We start from the raw sequence: 19,478 nt of genomic DNA, 5'->3' as shown, positions 1-19,478 counted from the left end.
ACACATGTTTTACTTCCCTCTTCCCTGAGAATTAGCTTGAAAGTTCCAGTATAGATATTGGAGGAGAAGAGGGATGGTTTCTGCTGGGATTTTGAAGTAAAATGGCAGATAATTAGATATATTTCTGATACTCTCAGTTAGAACTTGGAATACAATTTAGTATAGAAACTATGTGATTGAATGCATTAGGTGTTAGACTATTTCATGTGTATTTTTGAGGTGTAATTATAAGTTGGTGAGCCTCCTTAAAGACACTAGAAACAGAAATTTACTATGTAGTCTGAATTCCAAAAGGCTTAAAAGCAAATTATGCTCAAAAATTTGTTGCTAATTGTGCTACAAAAATAAATTGTGTTCATCAAATCAAGAGGAAGAGCAATTGAAACAAAACACATTTCTGATGATATGTAATTAGAAAAACAACTCAAAAAATAATTGCCAAGGCAGAGGAAAGACTTCACCTTACATACTTTATTCCCTCTGAATTTTATACCACATGTATTGTGATAATTATTCCCCCCAGTAAGATTTTTTTTAACTTAAAAATTGTTAAAAGTAACTGCCAAATTATATATTTAGAACATTTCTCTAAAGTGCAAGTGAATATAAAGTGCAAAGTGAATATTCTTTAAAGTCTGGTGCTTTTGTTCTATTAAACTTGGTGGTGGTTGGTTATGGTGCTGATAAACCTCAAGTAAGACCTCAAGTAAGCTACAATTGCTGTAAAATTACTCTACATGCTGGCTACCCATCCCTGTAAAAATAACTATACCATTGTGGGAGTAACTTGTTTTGCCTTAACTACAAAATAACTATCTTTAGTAGGAACATTGATTCCCTCTCCTGGAGTTTCCTTCTAGTTGAAGGGAGGTCAATTAACATAATCCTCCTAACTCCTCTCTATCCCCCTACTCTACCCTAGGAAGGACCTGAGCATGATTTTAGGAGCAGAAACTGGGCAGTCAGAGCCCCACCTTCCTCCTTTCTTCCTCTTAAGGGCCAGAGGGCCACAGGAAGCACCCATATCTCCAAGCCACAGGGCATAACTAATTGTCACATAGGCCACCAGTGGTGGTCCATGCCCAAGTGGGTGTGTCAGCCTAATTCTGGAGTTCAATATTGCTCGCAGACATAAGTAAGCCATATGTTTGTCAATGTGGTAGAGGTTTAATGGTATTTCATTGTGATTTTATTTTACATTTCCTAGATTACTAAAAAGTTGAGTATTTTTAGATATATTTGCATTCTATTTGTGTGCTCACTTTTCATATTGAGGTTTTTTATTTTTTAATCCATGAGCATCATATATATCATTCCATTTTATTTAGATGTTATTTAAGGTCTTTCGATAAAATTTCTTAATTTTCCCATAAAGGACTTGCACATCTGTTGTCAAGACTTACTCCTAGGTATTTAGGCATTTTGTCTTGTTGCTATTGTAAATAGTACTTTAAAAGTAATTTTTTTTCTAATTTGTTTCTGTTATTTAGAATTGCAATTCACTCTCATTTGTTGATTTTTTAATCCAGAAAACTTATTAAATTAATTAAGTCCAATTGTTTATCTAGAAATCTTTTAAGTTCTTCCATACAGGAAATTTTATTATCTACAAATGAGAATTTTGTTTTTTTCCTTTTGACTCTTGTGCCATTTCTTTCTTTTTTCCATTTGCTTCTTTTTCAGGTGTGTGTGTGTGTGTGTGTGTGTGTGTGTGTGTGTTTTCCTCCAAGTCTTTATTTATTTATTAAATGTTTATTTATTTATTTTGAGAGAGCATGCGTGCACAAGCAGGGGAGGAGCAGATAGCAAGAAAGGGAGACAGAGAATCCCAACCAGTCTCTGCACTGTCAGGGCAGAGCCCAATGCGGGCTCCATCCCATGAACCTCAAGATCGTGACCTGAGCAGAAACTTAAGTTGGACACTTAACTAACTGAACCACCCAGGTGCCCCCAAGTTTTTATTTAAATTCCAGTTATTAACATACGGTGTAACGCTAGTTTCAGGTGTAGAATTGAGTGAATCAACACTTATATACACGCAAGTGCCCTCCTTAATCCCCATCACCTATTTAGCCAATCTGTCCCACCCACCTCCTCTCTAGTAATCACCGGTTTGTTCTCTATAGTTAAGAGTCTCTCGGTTTTCCTCTCTTTATCCCCCCACTATGTTCATTTGTTTTATTTCTTAAATTCCACATGTGAGTGAAATCCTATGGTATCTGTCTTTCTCTGACTGACTTATTTTGCTTTGCATGATACTCCCTAGCTCCAACCATGTTGTTGCAAATATCTTTTTTTTTTTTTTTTAATCTTACCACACTGGCTAAGATCTCTGGTTCAATATTGAATAGTCATGATAGTAAATATATTTTTCATAAAATGGAAAAATATAATAAAAGTTGTGATACTGGATATCCTTGTTCCTGATCTTACAGGGAATGTGTTCAACATTTTGGCATTAATTATAGCATATGTACGTATCTCTAAACAATATATTATTATACATATAACATGATGTTAAATCAATATTTTATTTCTGAAAAAAAACCTAATAACTTATCTTTTTATACATTGATAGGTTTGTGATTATTGTTCAAGATTAAGATTGTGCTGGATTTCATATCAAGGTATTTTAACATCATAAAATAAGCTAAGAAGTTTTATTTCTGTTCTCTGGAAATAGTTATCTAAGGATTGAAATTATTCTAAGTCAGCATTATCCTTCTTGATTTTTTTCTGCTTTATCTATCACTCGTTGAGGTAATTATGATACTCTTTCACTAAGATTGGATTTTTTTCTCAATTGTTGAGTTGAATGTGCTTTATATATACAGTGAGTATTGAACATGTGTCTCTACTCTTAGCTTGTTATATTGTGTTTTTATTTATTCCACTTTACTATTTGCTAAAATATGCCTGTAAAAATTTGGGCGGCACAGTGCTTTTTTTTTTTTTTTTTGAAGTAGTTCTTAAATTGTTTTAATTTCTTTAAAGGATATAGATAATTCAGTTTTCCTCCTTTTTTCCTTTTCCTTTTTCTTTTCAATTTTGTAATTTACATTTCTCTAGGAATTCATCTACCTCATGTAAGTTTCAACTCTATTGGATAAAGTTATTTATATGAGAAAACTAATAAGTATCTATTGAGGATGTCTTATGCACTATTATACGTACTGTACTTTTGTGTTCTAGAGTCTATTTTTTAAAGTTTTTTAATAGCCTTTTTGAGACATAATTATAGACAATAAACTGTACATATAAAAGTATATGATTTGATAAGCTTTTTTTTGTTTTCAATTTGATAAGTTTTAACATTTGCAAACATCCCAGAGACCATCAGCACAATCAAAATAGTGAACATTATCCCTTATCCCCAAAAAGTTTTCTCCTGCCCTTTGTAATCCTTTCAGAGTACTCCCCCCAATGCCTGTGATTTATAAGATTATTTCCCAACTGGCTAGTGGTAGTAGACACCACTCCTTTGTGAGTTCCAGGCATTCTTTCCTTAAATGCCTTCAGGTGTTCCTTTCTCTGACCTCAGGTGGTTTCCTCCCACGCATGTGCAGATATCCTAGGTTCTCTTCGTGTGAAGCTCTGTCTCAACGCAGACACTCTGTCCTGCAAACCCTAGCTTCTTTGAGCTCCCTGGACTCTCAGCTCCGTATTCTTGAACAATCAACTCCTCAGCACCTTGGGGAATCTGCTGGACTCCACCTTGACTCCCCTTCTCTGAACCCCAGCCTGGAAACTCTAGCCTGGAAACCTGGAAACATGGTAAGTTGGGGCTATCACAGGACTCTCATTTCTGTCGTTTGTCGTCTGTTTTGCCTCTCTCCTGTTTTCCTCCTCTTGGGAACTATTGCTCTTTGTTCTCTGATGTCCAGTCTCTTGAAAACTATCTTTTCTTACGTTTTGTGTGTTTTTTCGCTTGTTTTAGGAAGGATGATAAATCTGGTCTCTGTTACTCCATCTTGGCCAAAAGTGGATCATAATATCCTTTATGTTTTTAGTATCTACAGTATCTTGTTTCCTCTTTCAGTTCTTTTATTTCTCTTCTTTTTCTCCTGGATTAAATTTGCCAGAGGTTTGTCTAATTAGTCATTTTAAGGAAACAACTCTTGCTTCCTGATTGTTCCTTTCATATATTTATTTTCAATTTCATTCAATTCTTATTTACATTTTCTTCCACTTCTTCATTCTGTTTTGTCTAACTTAGATTATAATATCAAATCCTTGGGCTTTTTTGTAAGCACTGAAGACAAATCTACAACTTGGTAACACTTTAGCTGCATCTCAAAGTTTGTTCTACGCTGTTTTCATTGTTCAATTCTAAAGAATTTTATAAATCTATCATTTTATTCTTTGATGAATTTTTAAAAGTGTTTTAATGGATTTTTCCTTTTTTATTAATTTCTAACTTAATTGCATTGTAGTCAGAGAAATTTATCTGTGAGATATAGTTGTTAGGCAATATGCTGTACATATGTAAAGTGCATAATTTAAGGGGCGCTTGTGTGATGCAGATCTGTTTGTGGGTTCAAGCCCCACATCAGGTTCTGCACTGGTATTCTCTTCTCTCTCTCTCCCTCTCTCTCTGCCCTTCCCCTCCTCACGTGTGTGTGTGCTTTCTCTTTCTCAAAATAAATAAATAAACTTTATTAAAAAATAAAGTGTATAATTTGGCAAGTTGTAGCATATGTAAGTACCCATGACACCATTACCACAATCAAGATAATTAATTTATCCATCACTAGAAGATTCCTGATGTTCATTCATAGTCTCTTTGAGCAGGCTTCAAATAGATCAGGCTGAATAACAGAATTTTTTTCTTATTAAACTTTGTTTTAATGAATTGCAAAATTCTGTAAAAGATTTTTAGTCAAGTTGTTTCCATTAAAGGGGTGCCTGGCTGGCTCAGTCAGAAGAGTGTGCCATTCTTGATCTTGGGGTTGTGCATTTGAGCCTCACATTGGGTGTAGAGATAGCTAAAAATAAAAATAAAAAATGTTTCCATTAAAAAGTACTGATATTTTTTAAATTGCCACACATACACAAAAACAAATGGTCCACAAAATGTCCTCCTTTCCTTCTGAAGGTTTTACAGTGCATTGTATCATCAAACCAGTCTTTTACCAGTAAACTTAAATGCCCAATGGAGACAAACAGTTCTGAGACCATTCTTCCACCACTGATTAAGACTGGAGTGGCAAATACTATTCATTTAGCCTTCTGGGTAGACTTGACGACCTTGCCAGCTTCAGCAGACTTCTTGTCCACCTTCTGGATGACACCCACAACAACCCTTTGTCTCATGTCACAAGCAGCAAAATGACCCAGAAGAGAATTATCAGAAAGGCTTCTAACACACATGGCTTGCCAGGAGTCATATTAATGATGGCAGAATCACCAGATTTCAAGAATTTGGGGGCCATCTTCCAGCTGGTTCCCAGAATGACAATTAATTTTCTCCTTCAACTCGGCAAACTTGCACGCAATATGAGCTGTGTGACAGTCCACAACAGGTGCATATCTCACACTGATTTGGCCTGGCCGGGATAACCACCTGAGCCATGAAGCCAGCTGCTTCCTTTGGTGGGTCATTTTTGCTGTCAGCTGCATTGCAGCCACAAACATCTTTGACAGACACATTCTTGACATTGAAGTCCACTGTTGTCCCCCGGAAGAGCTTCACTCAAAGCTTTATGGTGCATTTCAACAGACTTTACTTCAGTTGTAGCACTGACTGGAGCAAAGATGCCCAACCGCTGGGTCTGAGAACACCAGTCTCTTTGAGTACCAGGTCAAGGACTGGTTTCATATAAATGACTGCTAGGATAATGTTGTTGGCAAGTAACAGAAAATCTAACTTAAAATATGTAAAACAATAGGAAAATTTTACTCTCTTATTTAAAAAATTTTACTATCTTATTTACTATCCTAGAGGAAGGGTGCCTCTAGGGTTACTGAATTCAGCAGCTCAGTGATATCACCAAGCTCTCAGGATTTTTACCCTTCCACCTTCTATCCTGCCATCTTTTAGGATAGCTCCCTTCCTAGTTACAAGATGGTTGCCCCTTATCCCAGATCAGATGCAGACATAAACAAGATGCAGACATAAATGAGCTCACCTCATTCTTGTGTGCCATTTTTTTTAAGTTTATTTATTTTGAGAGAGACAGAGATGGGGGAAGAGAGAGGGAGAAAGAGAATCCCAAGCAGGCCCAGCACTGTGGGAGCAGAGCCCCATGCAAGGCCCAACCCACATAGCCATGAGATTGTGACCCGAGCCAAAACCAAGAGTTGGAGGCTTAACCAACTGAGCCACCTAGGCACCCCTCTTGTATGTGAGGAAGGGCTTCCTGTATGTCCCCAGTAGACTTCCCCCTCACTTCATCATAGCAAGAATTTTGTCATAAGCTCTTGTTATATGCCAGTCTAGGATAAATACTGCCCCTGCCCCTTGCTTCACAGAACTAGAACTGGACTGGCCTCCCTGACACATATGGCTATGTGCAAAAGAAAGGACAGTTCACAAGAAAAAAGGAAAGGATTACAGATATCAGTTAAAGGTGCTCGCTCTATGAAACTATCCAAAAGACACAATAAAAAAAAGCCATTTAAAAAACAACAAATTCCATACTTACCTGGCAGGGAAGATACCATGATCATGAAGGTGGTTTTCTCAGAGAGAGGCTTATCCATTGCACTCCAGATACGCTGACCCCTGTGATTTCCCCAAATGTGGGAAACTCCACTGATAATTTGCAGTAGTGGAAGTCTGCATTCTCACTCTCCCCTATAAACATATAAGAGCTTATCTTCTTAGATTAAGGTGTGCCATATAAGAGCTTATCTTCTTGGATTAAGGGGCAGATGCAGGGGGCAAGGGGTTGTATCCCCCTAAGAGGTTATAGCATAGAAACTAGTCTTGAAGCTATGGCCCAGAATGTTCCTTTGTGATAGATTTAAGAGAAATGATTAATCCAATCATTCCTCAACTACTGTAAGTACATCTTCTAACAGAAGAGAAGTGAAATTGGTCATTTATTTGTTTTATTAAAATTAAAATTCTCTTCCCAAATAATAAATTTTATTGAGTTTACAGATAACAAAAAATTGCATTTCATCCTAGCAGCTACCTCCAGATTTTCATCACAAATTTAAGGACACAAACCCTTTGTTTCCCTTGCAACATTTTTTTGCACAGGCCTATGAATACAAGATGCTGAATAACATTACAGTTGCAAACTAATTAATTTACCTAGGAAACCTCTGGAACTATCTCCCTCTCTAGCAACCACGGAAGGGAATATTCCAGGATTAAACATTTCTGTAAAGGCAATATATATTTTTATTCTTTTGCCTGTAAATTACCTGCCACAGGATGAAGTGGTTTCCATGGTAAATTGAGAGGATCAGTTCAGCAGATTATTATCTTGGCTTTGTTCCTAAGATTCAGGTTTCAAAGGGCTATTAACATCGGTGGAAAGATAATTGGGACTGGTACAAAAGTAGCAGAGAAGAATGTTGCTGCTACATTTAGTGTGTGTCGTGGTATTGTGCTAAGTCGTTGTACATGCATCAATCATTTAATCTTCTCACAACCCCATTAGGTTGGTGCTATATTATCCTAGTTTTACAGATGAAGAAAATAGGGTATGGAAAGGTCAAGTAACTTACCCAAAGGCATACTACTAGAAAGTGTAGTCATGTCTGTCGGAGTCAAGAGTTCATGCTGTTAACCACTGCACTGAGGGACCAAATGGTAGACAGGTCTACCTGGATTTAAATATTTTCAATACAGTCCCTTACCACAGTACTTGACTTAGGCCTTCCTTTTTAAGCAATTAATAAAAAAAAAAAAAATGCAACCAATCACTAATATCCTGTACCTTTTTAATTCTAGAGCTCTGATTCTCATAGTGTGGTCCCCAAACCAATAGCATCTGGCATCACCTGTGAACTTGTTAGAAATGCAAACGTTCAGGGACGCCTGGGCGGCTCAGTCGGTTAAGCGAATGACTTCGGCTCAGGTCATGATCTCGCGGTCCGTGAGTTCGAGCCCTGTGTCGGGCTCTGTGCTGACAGCTCAGAGCCTGGAGCTTGTTTCAGATTCTGTCTATCTCTGACCCTTCCTGGCTCGCACTCTGTCTCTGTCTCACTCTCTCTCTCAAAAATAAACATTAATAGCATTAAAGAAAAAAAGAAAAGAAATGCAAATGTTCAGTCCTCAGTGGAGATCTGCTGAGGAAGAATCTCTGGTGTGTGGGCACATACTCTCTAACAACCTTTCCAGATTCTGATGCATACCCAAGCTAAAGGAGTACTGTTCTAGGAAGAACGGATACATGTTGGTTAGGCTTCCTTCCTCCTACAGAGGGTTGCCTAAGCTCATAGGTCAGGGGTGACTGAGATCCGTGCTCAGTTTTTCTCTCTTGTCCTGCATTGTTCCACTATGTCTTCACTGAGCTCTTTAGCTGACAGATTATTGTGTCTTAAAAGTCTCAGAGTCCTCACTGCTATGCTTACTGCTGGGGGATCGCAGATCTTTGCAGAGAACTGTTGCTACATTTTCTTCTTTTTCCTCTGGTTTTATGTTGCTTTCTACTTTTCACTTCTGTTATCTCCATGTCCTCCTTTTGTCTATTTTTCTCTCCATATTTTTCCTGAGTATACTGTGCTGTGTGTGACACATTGTCCTAACCTACCTCCTTTTTCTCTCATAGCAGGATGGACTATTAATTACGCTTCAGGAAACTGTGATTTGGGCACAAGAGTACTGGCTTCTTGGTGGTGCCAAAAGGAAAACACTTCTATTTGTAGGCAATTCCCTAAAAAATATCTTTGTATACTTTCTCTTTCCTGAGAAGAATCATTTGATTTCTCACTAAGCTGAAAATGTTTTGAGGACAGGACTTGTGCCATGAAAAAGAACAGTCCTCCAAGGTAATCACCTCCTTTTTTTTTTTAATGTTTATTTGAGAGAGAAAGAGAGACAAACTGTGAGTGGGGGAGGGGCAGAGAGAGAGGGAGACACAGAATCCAAAGCAGGCTCCAGGCTCTGAGCTGTCAGCACAGAGCCCAAGGCAGGGCTTGAACCCACGAACCGTGAGATCATGACCTGAGCTGAAGTCGGACACTCAACTGACTGAGCCACCCAGGTGCCCCTACAATTTTGGTAAAAATACGTAATAGAAAAAAAATTGTGGTAAGATACGTAATATAAAATTTACCATTTTAACCATTTATTTTGGTGTAGAGTTCAGTGGTACTCAGTACATTCATATTGTTGTGCAATCATCATGACCGTCCATCTCCAGAATTCTTTACCTTGCAAAACTGAAACTCAGTACTCAGCCCCAGGCAACCACCATTCTACTTTCTGTCTCTGTGAATTTGACTACTCTAGGTACCTCATATACATGGAATCATACAGCATTTATCTTTTTGTGGCTGGGTTATTTCACTCAATGTCCCTAAGTTTTACCTGTGCTATAGCATGTGTCGGAATTTCCTTCCTTTTGAAGTCTAAATGATATTCAACACATGGGTTGTTTCTGCCTTTTGGCTGTAGTGAATAATGCCGCTATGAACACGGGTGTACACATATCTGAGGACCATCACCCACTTTTACACGTAGCAGCACTATTAACCCATAAGTGCTTCCTATGTTTAGGATAGAGAGGTATATGTGGAGGAGGAAGAGTAACAGGTGGGCGTGTAGGAGCGTATCTAGGGCCTCTGAGACATGCTGGCATCTAACAAAGTGGAATGCTCTATAGCAGATTTAACTACAAGCATATTTCAGTTTCCTTGTTCTTATCTCTCTGCCAGCACCCACCAACAATCATTTTCATTCTGTTCCTTGGACTTTTGTTCTCTTTTTCTTCTGTCTAGACTTAGAGTCTCTGGTTGTTGTCTTAGTTCCTACTTTTATTCTCCTCACTCTGCTTTTATTGACTAACCTTTGGCAATTTGTCATCTCCTCAGTTTCTGACCTCAATCTAGCAACTACATTTTGGATTCTTTTCACTGATTGTTTGAGGAGACCCATCTCAGCACCAGTTATCAGAAAGAAGGAAGATCCAGCATCCTCCATCCCGCTAGGCATCAGAGTAAGTCAGGTGCACTGGAGTGGGAGCTATTGGGTTAGACTAAATGGACCTGGCACCAGCATATACCCATGACATGTGACCCACCCACAAAACACTGGAAAAAAAATAACAGCTTGAAAATCAGGCTAACACCTCCCGACAGACTCTGCTGGCTCTGTTTCTCTCAAAGAACTTCTTCTCAAAGAACAAATGAGTATTGTCATGCGGATACTCTCACTGGAGAGTCTCTAGAGCCTTTATAATGTGACTCATCGGATTGAGGGTTTTGAGACAGAGCCGGGGACTTTTCAGTGTACCCCTCTCGGCATTGGCCTCTGCAGTCCAGTAAAGCAGCCTGAAACATCCAGTAAAGGAGCGTGAAACCTTCCCATGTGTTTCATTTCTTAGGGGCTTTGGAGCAGGACTTTGGCAGCAGGTGATTGTCCAGAAGAGAGGCCTGGAGACACCTGACAGCAAGTGTAAGTTTGCAGTAGCCCCTGTAGCAGCAGAGGGAAAAAAGGGTCACACAGCTTTAGGAAGAGCCACTGAACATGCTGAACAGCTGCATCAGACCATAGGTGTGACAGGGGTTCAAAATCAGCTGTCCACAGAAACTCTCTGCCTTCACTGAAATGGGCTTTCCTTGGAGGAATTCCTAGCCCCTAAAAACAAAAACAAACAAAAAAATTCCACCATCGTTCTGCTGGCTATGAGTGCACTAATTTCTCCTTTTAAGAACTTCCCACCTTCTTTCATTAAGTCAGTTTTTCTGAATGTCAACTTTGTGTCATAAATCATGTTACCCTCTGACAGAAAGATGATGATCTTTTCGTTCAATAAACTGTTAGTCTTTCATTTTTCTTTTCCTTCTGGTACCGGAAAATCCCCTTTAACTTAACTGGGGGCAAGTACTGTTTTTCTAAATAGCCAAGCTCATAGTAATAATAGCTTTTTTTTTTTTTCTTGAGTGCCTATTACATACTAGGCACTTTACACAGATATCTGTAATCTTCCCAGCAATCGCCAGGGTAGAATTATTCTTCCTACTTTGAAGTTAAGGAAACAGAGACTCAAAGAAATTAAGTAATTCCCCAAATCATAAAAATAAAGGTAAAACTGAAACAGGTCTTCTTATATTATACTATTAGTTGAGAAAAGTTCGGTTTGGAGTTGGAACTCCTTGGAAACTCTGCTTTTCACCAAGTCATAAGTAATTCAACATTAAAAGGTTAATTAATCAATGGAAATAAGATGTCTACAATTCTTTCTAGATATGTCAATTTGCTTCTACCATCATCCCTCTTTTACTGAGATTGTGTCTCAAATAGACATTTGTCCCTCAATTATGATAGAAACCTTCTGCTAACCCTGTTTTTAGCATTAAAAAAGTTTAAACCTAATGTGTTTTTCTTTAGTGGCCTAGCACCAGGATTAGGGAAGATATACATTAATAAGTTTGTAGATGAGACACTCATATGATAATAAAGGCAACTGTGGAATGTTGTGCAGACTTGGCTTTCTGGTACCACTCTATAAATGTCCTAACATATGAGTAACTATTACTTTGGTCCTGTAGCCCTTTAAGAGGAAACTAAAGATTCTTAAAACTTAACAAAATTCCCCCAAACAAACATCAAACAAAAATTAATGAAATTTATTTTGCCTTAAAGTTCTTAGAGATATTTTCTATATCTCTATATGTTTGAATATGCTTAATAAAATATATTAGTTATTTAAAATGGATCTGTTAATAAAATTAGCCATAATACTACATCAGACGATGTCACAATATTTCATATGTATGTACAGTGACAGAATTCTAGTTAAAGTGACACACATTTAGCTAAAGTTTACATTACACTAAAAGCCCAAGTTTTCTGCTATCTCACCATTAATCACACTTATTGACCAATGTCTAATAAGTTTGGAAAATCAGAGAATCCATGTTGGCTAATGTTAACATTCATAGGTACAGAATTTGAATGTGGAATATTGAATAAGGGATCTCCTATTCCAGGGGTAAGCAAACAATAGATAACAGGTCGAATCTGGCCTGTTGTCTATTTTCATAAATAATGTTTTATTGTTTACCTTGTTTACCCATTGTCTATAGTGCCTTTCACATTACAACAGCAGAGGTGAGTAGTTGTAATAGAGACCGTATGCCCCACAAAGCTGAAATATTTATTATCTGGTCCTTTACAGAAAGTTTGCTAACTCCTCATTTAGTTCAATCTTCCCAATATGTAGATAAGGACATATATCTAGATCCTTTGATAATATTTTCATAGATCTCAATAAACATCATGCTCTGCCTAAATATATGAACATGTTCTTTAGCCAAAACTCACTATCTTTTCCCACATGTCTTACCATTCTCAAGACAAGTACATATTTGTCTCACATATTGTATTCTTTTTTAACGGTTCCAGACCACCACAATAAAGCAAATATTGCAGTTAAGCAAGTCACATGAATTTTTTGGCTTCCTGGTGCATATAAAAGTTATGTTTACACCATACTGTGGTATATTAAGTGTGCAATAGCATTACATCTAAATATATGCATACCCTAATTTTAAAATATTGCTAAAAAATGCTAGGCATCATCTGAGCTTTCAGCAAGTCATAATGTCTTTGCTGGTGGAAGGCCTTGCCCTGATGTTGATGGCTGCTGACCGATCAGGGTGGTAGTTGCTGCAGGTTGGGTGGCTGTGGCAGTTTCTTAAAATAAGACAAAAATGAACTTTATCACATCAATTGACTCTTCTATTCATGAACGATTTCTCTACAGCATGTGATGCTATTTGATAGCATTTTACCCACTTCTCAAGTTTTATCATGAGATTGCAGCAACTCAGTCACATCTTCAGACTCCACTTCTAATTCTAGTTCTCTTGCTATATCTACCATATTGGCAGTAACTTCCTCTACTGAAGTCTTGAACTCCTCAATGTCATCCATGAGGGATGGAATCAACTTCTTCCAACTTCCTGTGAATGATGATATTTTGACCTGTTCTCATGAATCACAAATATTCTTAATGGCATCTCGAATGGTGCATCCTTTCCAGAGGTTTTCAATTTACTTTGCCCAGCTCCATCAGAGAAATCACTATCTATGGCAGCTATAGCCTTATGAAATGTATTTCCTTGACCTGTGGGCTGCAGAATGGATGTGTTAGCAGGCATGAAAACAACATTAATCTTATTGTACGTCTCTACCAGAGCTCTTGGGTGACGAGGTGCATTGTCAATGAGCAGTAGTATTTTGAAAGGAGTATTTTTTTCTGAGCAGTAGATTTCAACAGTGGGCTTAAAATATTCAGTAAGCCATGTTGTGAACAGATGTACTGTCATCCAGGCCTTTTTGTTCCTTTTATAGAGCACAGGCAGAGTATATCTGATTAATTCTTAAAGATCCTCAGATTTTCAAAATGTTCAATGAGCTTTGACTTCAACTTAAAGTCACCAGTTGCATTAGCCTCTAACAAGAGAGTTAGCCTGTCCTCCAAAGATTTAAAGCCAGGCATTGACTTCTACTATATAGCTATGAAAGTCCCAGATGGTATCTTCTTTCTATAGCATGCTGTTTGGTCTACATGGAAAATCTGTTATTTAGTGTAGCCACCTTGATCAATTATCTTAGCTAGATCTGGAAAATTTGCACAGTTTCTACATTAGCTCCTGCTGCTTCACCTTGCATTTTTATGTACTATAGATGGCTTTTTCCCTAAAACCTCGTGAAGTAAACTCTGCTAGCTTCAAACTTCTTGTTCAGCTTCCTTACCTCTCTCAGACTTCTTAGCATTGAAGAGAGTTAGGGCTTTGTTCTAGATTAGGCTTTGGCTTAAACCATGTTCTAGATTAGTTTGTAGCTGGTTTGATCTTCTGCCCAGACCACTAAAACTTTGTCTATATCAGCAGTAGGTCTATTTTTCTTTCTTATCATTTGTGTGTTCACTGGAGTAGTACTTTTAATTTCCTTCAAGAACTTTTCCTTTGGGTTCACAATTTGGTTAACCAGTGCAAGAGGTTTAACTTTTAGCCTACCTCACTTTTGACAGGCCTTCTTTAGGAAGCTTAATCATTTCTAACTTTTGACCTAAAGTGAAAGACAAAAGACATGTGACTCTTCCTTTCAGTTAAACACTTAGAGGCCATTTTAGGGTTATTAACAGGCCTAATTTAAATATTGTTGTGTCTCAGGGAATAGGAAGGCCTGAGGGGGAAATGGACAGGAATGGCTGATTTGTAAAGCAGTCAGAACATGCACATTTATCAGTTAGGTTTGCCATCTTATATGGGTGTGGTTTGTGGTGCCCCAAAACAATTAGAATAGTAACATCAAAGATCACTAATCACAGATCACTGTAACAAATATAATAATGGAAAAGTTTGAAATATTACGAGAATTACCAAAATGTGACCCAGAGACATGAAGTTAGCAAATATTTGGAAAAATGGTAGTAATAGTCATGCGTGATCCAGGGTTGCCACAAACCTTGAATTTGTAAACAGAGTGTATGTGAAGTGAGATAAAGTGAAGCATAATAAAACATGTATGCCAGTATTAAATAAATAAAAAACATTATTCAAAAACACTTTTCAAATACCTCTAATTACAAGGTCCTGTACTGAGCCCAGGTATTAAAAATGACCAAGACCCTCTTACAGGTCATGCCTTTGAAAAGCTAAAGTCCTTTGGAGGAAAATAGACATACAAGCAGAAAAACTGATATAAGGAATATCCCAAATAATGATTACCTTGATCATTCTTCCCATTAGTGTTACCCGAGTTTCGGTATTCATTAACTGAACATATTAATATGCCATCTAAAGCTTCTTAAACTGTACTTCCATTAAAGCAAATTTCTATTGCACACTTCACCCTGAAGAGGATCCTCTGGCTTTAACTACATTTTTAAAATACAGGAATACTGGGTTTTTTTTCCAGCTTTATTGAAATATAATTGACCCATAACATTTTGTAAGTTTATGGTATATAGTGTGTTGATTTGAGAGAAATACTGCTTTTATAAAACACATAGTATCACTAAGTAATATAATAATGCTAAAGCAAGCTTTTGTTATCTGTAGTTATTATCAGGATCATGATTTTATTTATTTTAGACAACAATCTGTAGGAAAAAACAACTATATTAAAAATGGCATTTTTCTCTATTGAATAGAAAGAAATCCAATTATTTTCTCCTTGACTTCTATTTTTTCATCCTGTCCCCTCTCTCCTTATTTCTTTAAATAAAACATTTCCTTCTAAAATTTTTAAAAATTAAAAAAAAAATGTTTATTTATTTTTGAGAGAGACAGAGCATGAGTGGGGGAGGAGCAGAGAGAGAGGGAAACACAGGATCTGAAGCAGGATCCAGACTCTGAGCTGTCAGCACAGAGCCTGACACAGGGCTCAAACTCATCAACTGTGAGATCATGAGTGGAGCCAAAGTTGGATGCTTAACCGACTGAGACACCCAGGTGCCCCTAAAACATTTCATTCTAGAAGTCTTTTTATTATAATATCCCATTATTATATTATTCCCAAGAAATGTTAAATCTGAGATTCAGTAATTTAAACACTTGACCTAGTAGGTCAATAACATACTAGAATATTCAGCAAATGTACATAGTGCTTTATATTCAAAACATTTTCTTTATTCTTCTGAATGAACTTTTTAAATTTTCTCTATAAGAAAACCAATATAACCCAAAATGTTAAAATTTTTTGTCTGATTTTAATGGTGAGAGCACAAATGTAATTAAAAATATGGATTGCAAGGCTGAGGTTCTGTTGTCTTTCATTTTGCAGTAACGGAGAATGAAGTGGTGAAAAAAGGATAATCAGGCTGAAAATCCATATTTTTGTTTTTGATGATCTACTCTCAGTTTCCTTGGAAACAGAACTGACAGCCACAGAATTGCTGGCATTATGTTTTCTTTTCTTTTTAAGCTTTAAAGCACCCAAGTGAAGGCAAGGTTTTATGGCTATAATCTGTAGACTCTGACTTATTTTCAAACAAATTAAAAACAAGTATTTATTGAATACCTATTACATATAAGGTACTATGAGGTAAAATTAACAAGTATGAGAGAGGGCTTTAAACCAACTAAGTGGAATAAATTTTAGTTTCTAAGTGCCAATCTATTATATTTTTGGGTTTTATTTTGTTTTGTTAAGAAAAGGAGAGAGGAAATAGGCTTTATCTAAAAAAAAAAAAAACCTATAGTGTGAGCATAGTACATTGAAACTAGTGTAGTTTAGTGAAATTAATTTAATTTAATTAATTTATTTATTTTTAAATATGAAATTTATGGTCAAATTGGTTTGCATACAACACCAGTGCTCATCCCAACAGGTGTCCTCCTCAATACCCATCACCCCCCCCTCCCTCCCACCCCCCATCAACCCTCTGTTCTCAGTTTTTAAGAGTCTCTTATGCTTTGGCTCTCTCCCTCTCTAACCTCTTTTTTTTTTCCTTCCCCTCCCCCATGGTCTTCTGTTAAGTTTCTCAGGATCCACATAAGAGTGAAAACATATGGTATCTGTCTTTCTCTGTATGACTTAGTGAAATTAATTTTAGAAAACAACTAGATTCCTACACAAGACAGCATGATTCCATCTTCCTGTATGCAAAAACTGGGGAATATGTGGGTCGTTACTATGTGTTGAGGAAACAGTTTTTGCTTCCAAGAAATAAAACAAAAACTAAAGCGAGCTTAAATAGTTTAAACCTAAAATGTTTTCTGAGAAACTGATATATTAATGAATTTGCTAAATATTTCAGTTGAGAGGTTACTGTCAAATGATTATAATATAATCTTTTCCTTTATGAAAACTTGCATTCATTTGTTTTAAGAGACTTAATTCAATTAAAATATCATAAACTTTCAGAAATCATTTGTCAAATATCTTCATTTTACCTACGAAAAAACTGAGGCCTAAGGAGATGGAGACGCTCTCCCTAAATCATACCTGGGTGGCAGAACTAGAAGTGCAAGAACTGAGATTTCTTGATTACCAGTGTTCTTTAGTGCTCTATTAGTAATAAAGTTCATTGAGGTTTCATTTTGCAAATATTTTAATTTTACACAATTCTTGGCAACTCTTCTATTGTTTAAAAACAAGATACAATAAGAAATAAAAATACTTTATGAACATGTATCCAAATGAAAGAACCAACAAATGTAGCTTTAATAGGCACATTTAAGTTCTGAGTGAACTATGAAGCTGTATGCTTTTCAGAAAGTGTCAGAAGTAAACATCAGAATGATCAAAAAGCCTCTCATTACTGTGAATTGTGGGAAGCTCACCTTCTTAATTCTTCCAATAGTAGCATCTATCTATCAACTCAATCACTCAGTAATTCAAGGAGCACTCTTTGAACCCCTGTTACATTTTGTATATAAATCATTTTTCTCTGGGATCCCTTTCCCCCTAACCAGTTAAATACTTCCTCTCTTGTGCTCCAATACCCCTTGTTCATATCTCTATTCTAACACTTACCATACTATAGTGCAGTTATGTTATGTACTTACCTTAGATTCCTTGACATCAATGACTCATTTATCTCTTATAAATCAGACTCAGTGGTCTCATTTCTCTTTTTCCTAATCTCTGTTATGGAGCTTGGCACATAATAGTCAATTAAATGTCTCATCACTACATAATACCTATTTTTGGTTTTCCCTTGATGAGAGAGCTACAGGAAAGCAAGAGATCTATGTTAGCTGAGAAGACCAGGAAAATTGCAGAGCAAGAGTATGGAACACTGTTGACTAGGTCCTCACTATTGATCACCTCTGGCTGACTGCCAAGTTCATTTCTTAAAATGGTAATTCCCAAGTATTTCCACTCTCTTTGAGCATTAACCCTTCCTTCAATCCCTTATTTCCACCCAATGGGTTTTATTCCTACATAAATATTAAGTTTATCCAGTGAAATTTTCCTCATCTTAATCTTCTCCATCTCAATATTTTCTTTCTTCTCAGGTTTCTGAAAAAGATGTATTTCTCCTCCTTCTCCTTTTCATTTAAGATCGTTCTTTACTAGCTCCTATTTATCTGCTTAAAAATGTATTTTTTTTTTCAACGTTTTTTTTTTTTTTTTTTTTTTTATTTTTGGGACAGAGAGAGACAGAGCATGAACGGGGGAGGGGCAGAGAGAGAGGGAGACACAGAATCGTAAACAGGCTCCAGGCTCCGAGCCATCAGCCCAGAGCCTGACGCGGGGCTCGAACTCACGGACCGCGAGATCGTGACCTGGCTGAAGTCGGACGCTTAACCGACTGCGCCACCCAGGCGCCCCTTAAAAATGTATTTTGGTGAACTTTTAACTAGAAAAAGTTTAGTGAACCTACTACTTAAACTGCTTTCATATATTCATGAAAAGGAGGGTAGAACTGCCTATATTTACAGCTTCCATTTTCTTATTCTTATTTGTTTCTTAAAACACTTTAATCTGCATTTTCTCCTCACTGCTCAAATGAAATAACATTCTTTATTATTATTATTATTATTATCATTATTATTTTAGAGAGAGTGTGGCCAAAGGGGGAGAGGTACCTATTAGGGAGAGAGAAAGAGAATCTTAAGCAGGCTCCCCGCTCAGAGCAGAGCCCAACACAGGGCTCAGTCCTATGATGCTGGGATCATTACCTGAGCCAAAATCAAAAGTCAGAGGCTCAACCAACGGAGCCACACAGGTGCCCCTGAAATAACATCCTTGAAGTGACTTTTCCTTTATGATTTAAAATTTGTGCAAGAAGTGCTAGATACTACCAAAAAAACTAATTTATTTTTAAAATGTTATTTATTAATTTTTGAGGGGGGGGGATGGGCAGAGAGGGGCAGAACCTCAAGCCCCTCCGATGTGGGGCTTGAAGGCACAAACTGTGAGATCACAACCTGAGCTGAAATCAAGAGTCAGATGCTCAACTGACTGAGCCACCCAGCCCCTCCCCTCAAAAAACTAACTTAAAAGAAACTTTTCACATACATCCTTTATCTGTTCTCATTCTAAACACACAGAACTTCTAGACTTTTTTTTTTACTTCATTACTGAATGCTATAGAAAGAAATAAAAATCTTTAAGTTCCATAGAGAGAATTCCATAACAGTATGGAATCTCTGTTGCTCATAGTGATCATTGACTAGGATTGAAAATAAAAAAACAGCATCCCAGACCACATAATTTGTGGAGGTGATCCCAATTATTCATACTGCTTTCATTATGCAGAAACTAAAAAAAAAAAAAAAAAGCCAAGAAATTAATATAAGTGGGCCCAGCCAAAGAAAATCTCTACAACCTAAGAGAGGTGCAGGACCCTGATGTATGTAATTCATCTTGAAGATGAGTTTACAAACCAAAATTA

At 37.0% G+C, this 19,478-nt stretch overlaps 1 non-coding gene and 1 pseudogene across 1 annotated transcript; one reads left to right on the top strand and one right to left on the bottom strand.

The window, feature by feature from the left end:
- Window positions 1-5,217: 5,217 nt before the first annotated feature.
- On the bottom strand, window positions 5,218-5,818 carry LOC122226057 (annotated as a pseudogene).
- Window positions 5,819-6,636: 818 nt separating this feature from the next.
- On the top strand, window positions 6,637-6,797 carry LOC122229099. Its single transcript, XR_006206955.1, has one exon. It is a non-coding gene; the product is annotated as a U1 spliceosomal RNA (small nuclear RNA).
- Window positions 6,798-19,478: the final 12,681 nt, after the last annotated feature.

The sequence above is a fragment of the Panthera leo genome, chromosome C1 (assembly GCF_018350215.1).
Source record: "Panthera leo isolate Ple1 chromosome C1, P.leo_Ple1_pat1.1, whole genome shotgun sequence".
Lineage (NCBI taxonomy): Eukaryota > Metazoa > Chordata > Mammalia > Carnivora > Felidae > Panthera > Panthera leo.
The sequence above is the reverse complement of the archived record's forward strand: the minus strand, read 5'-3'. Positions and strand labels throughout refer to the sequence as shown.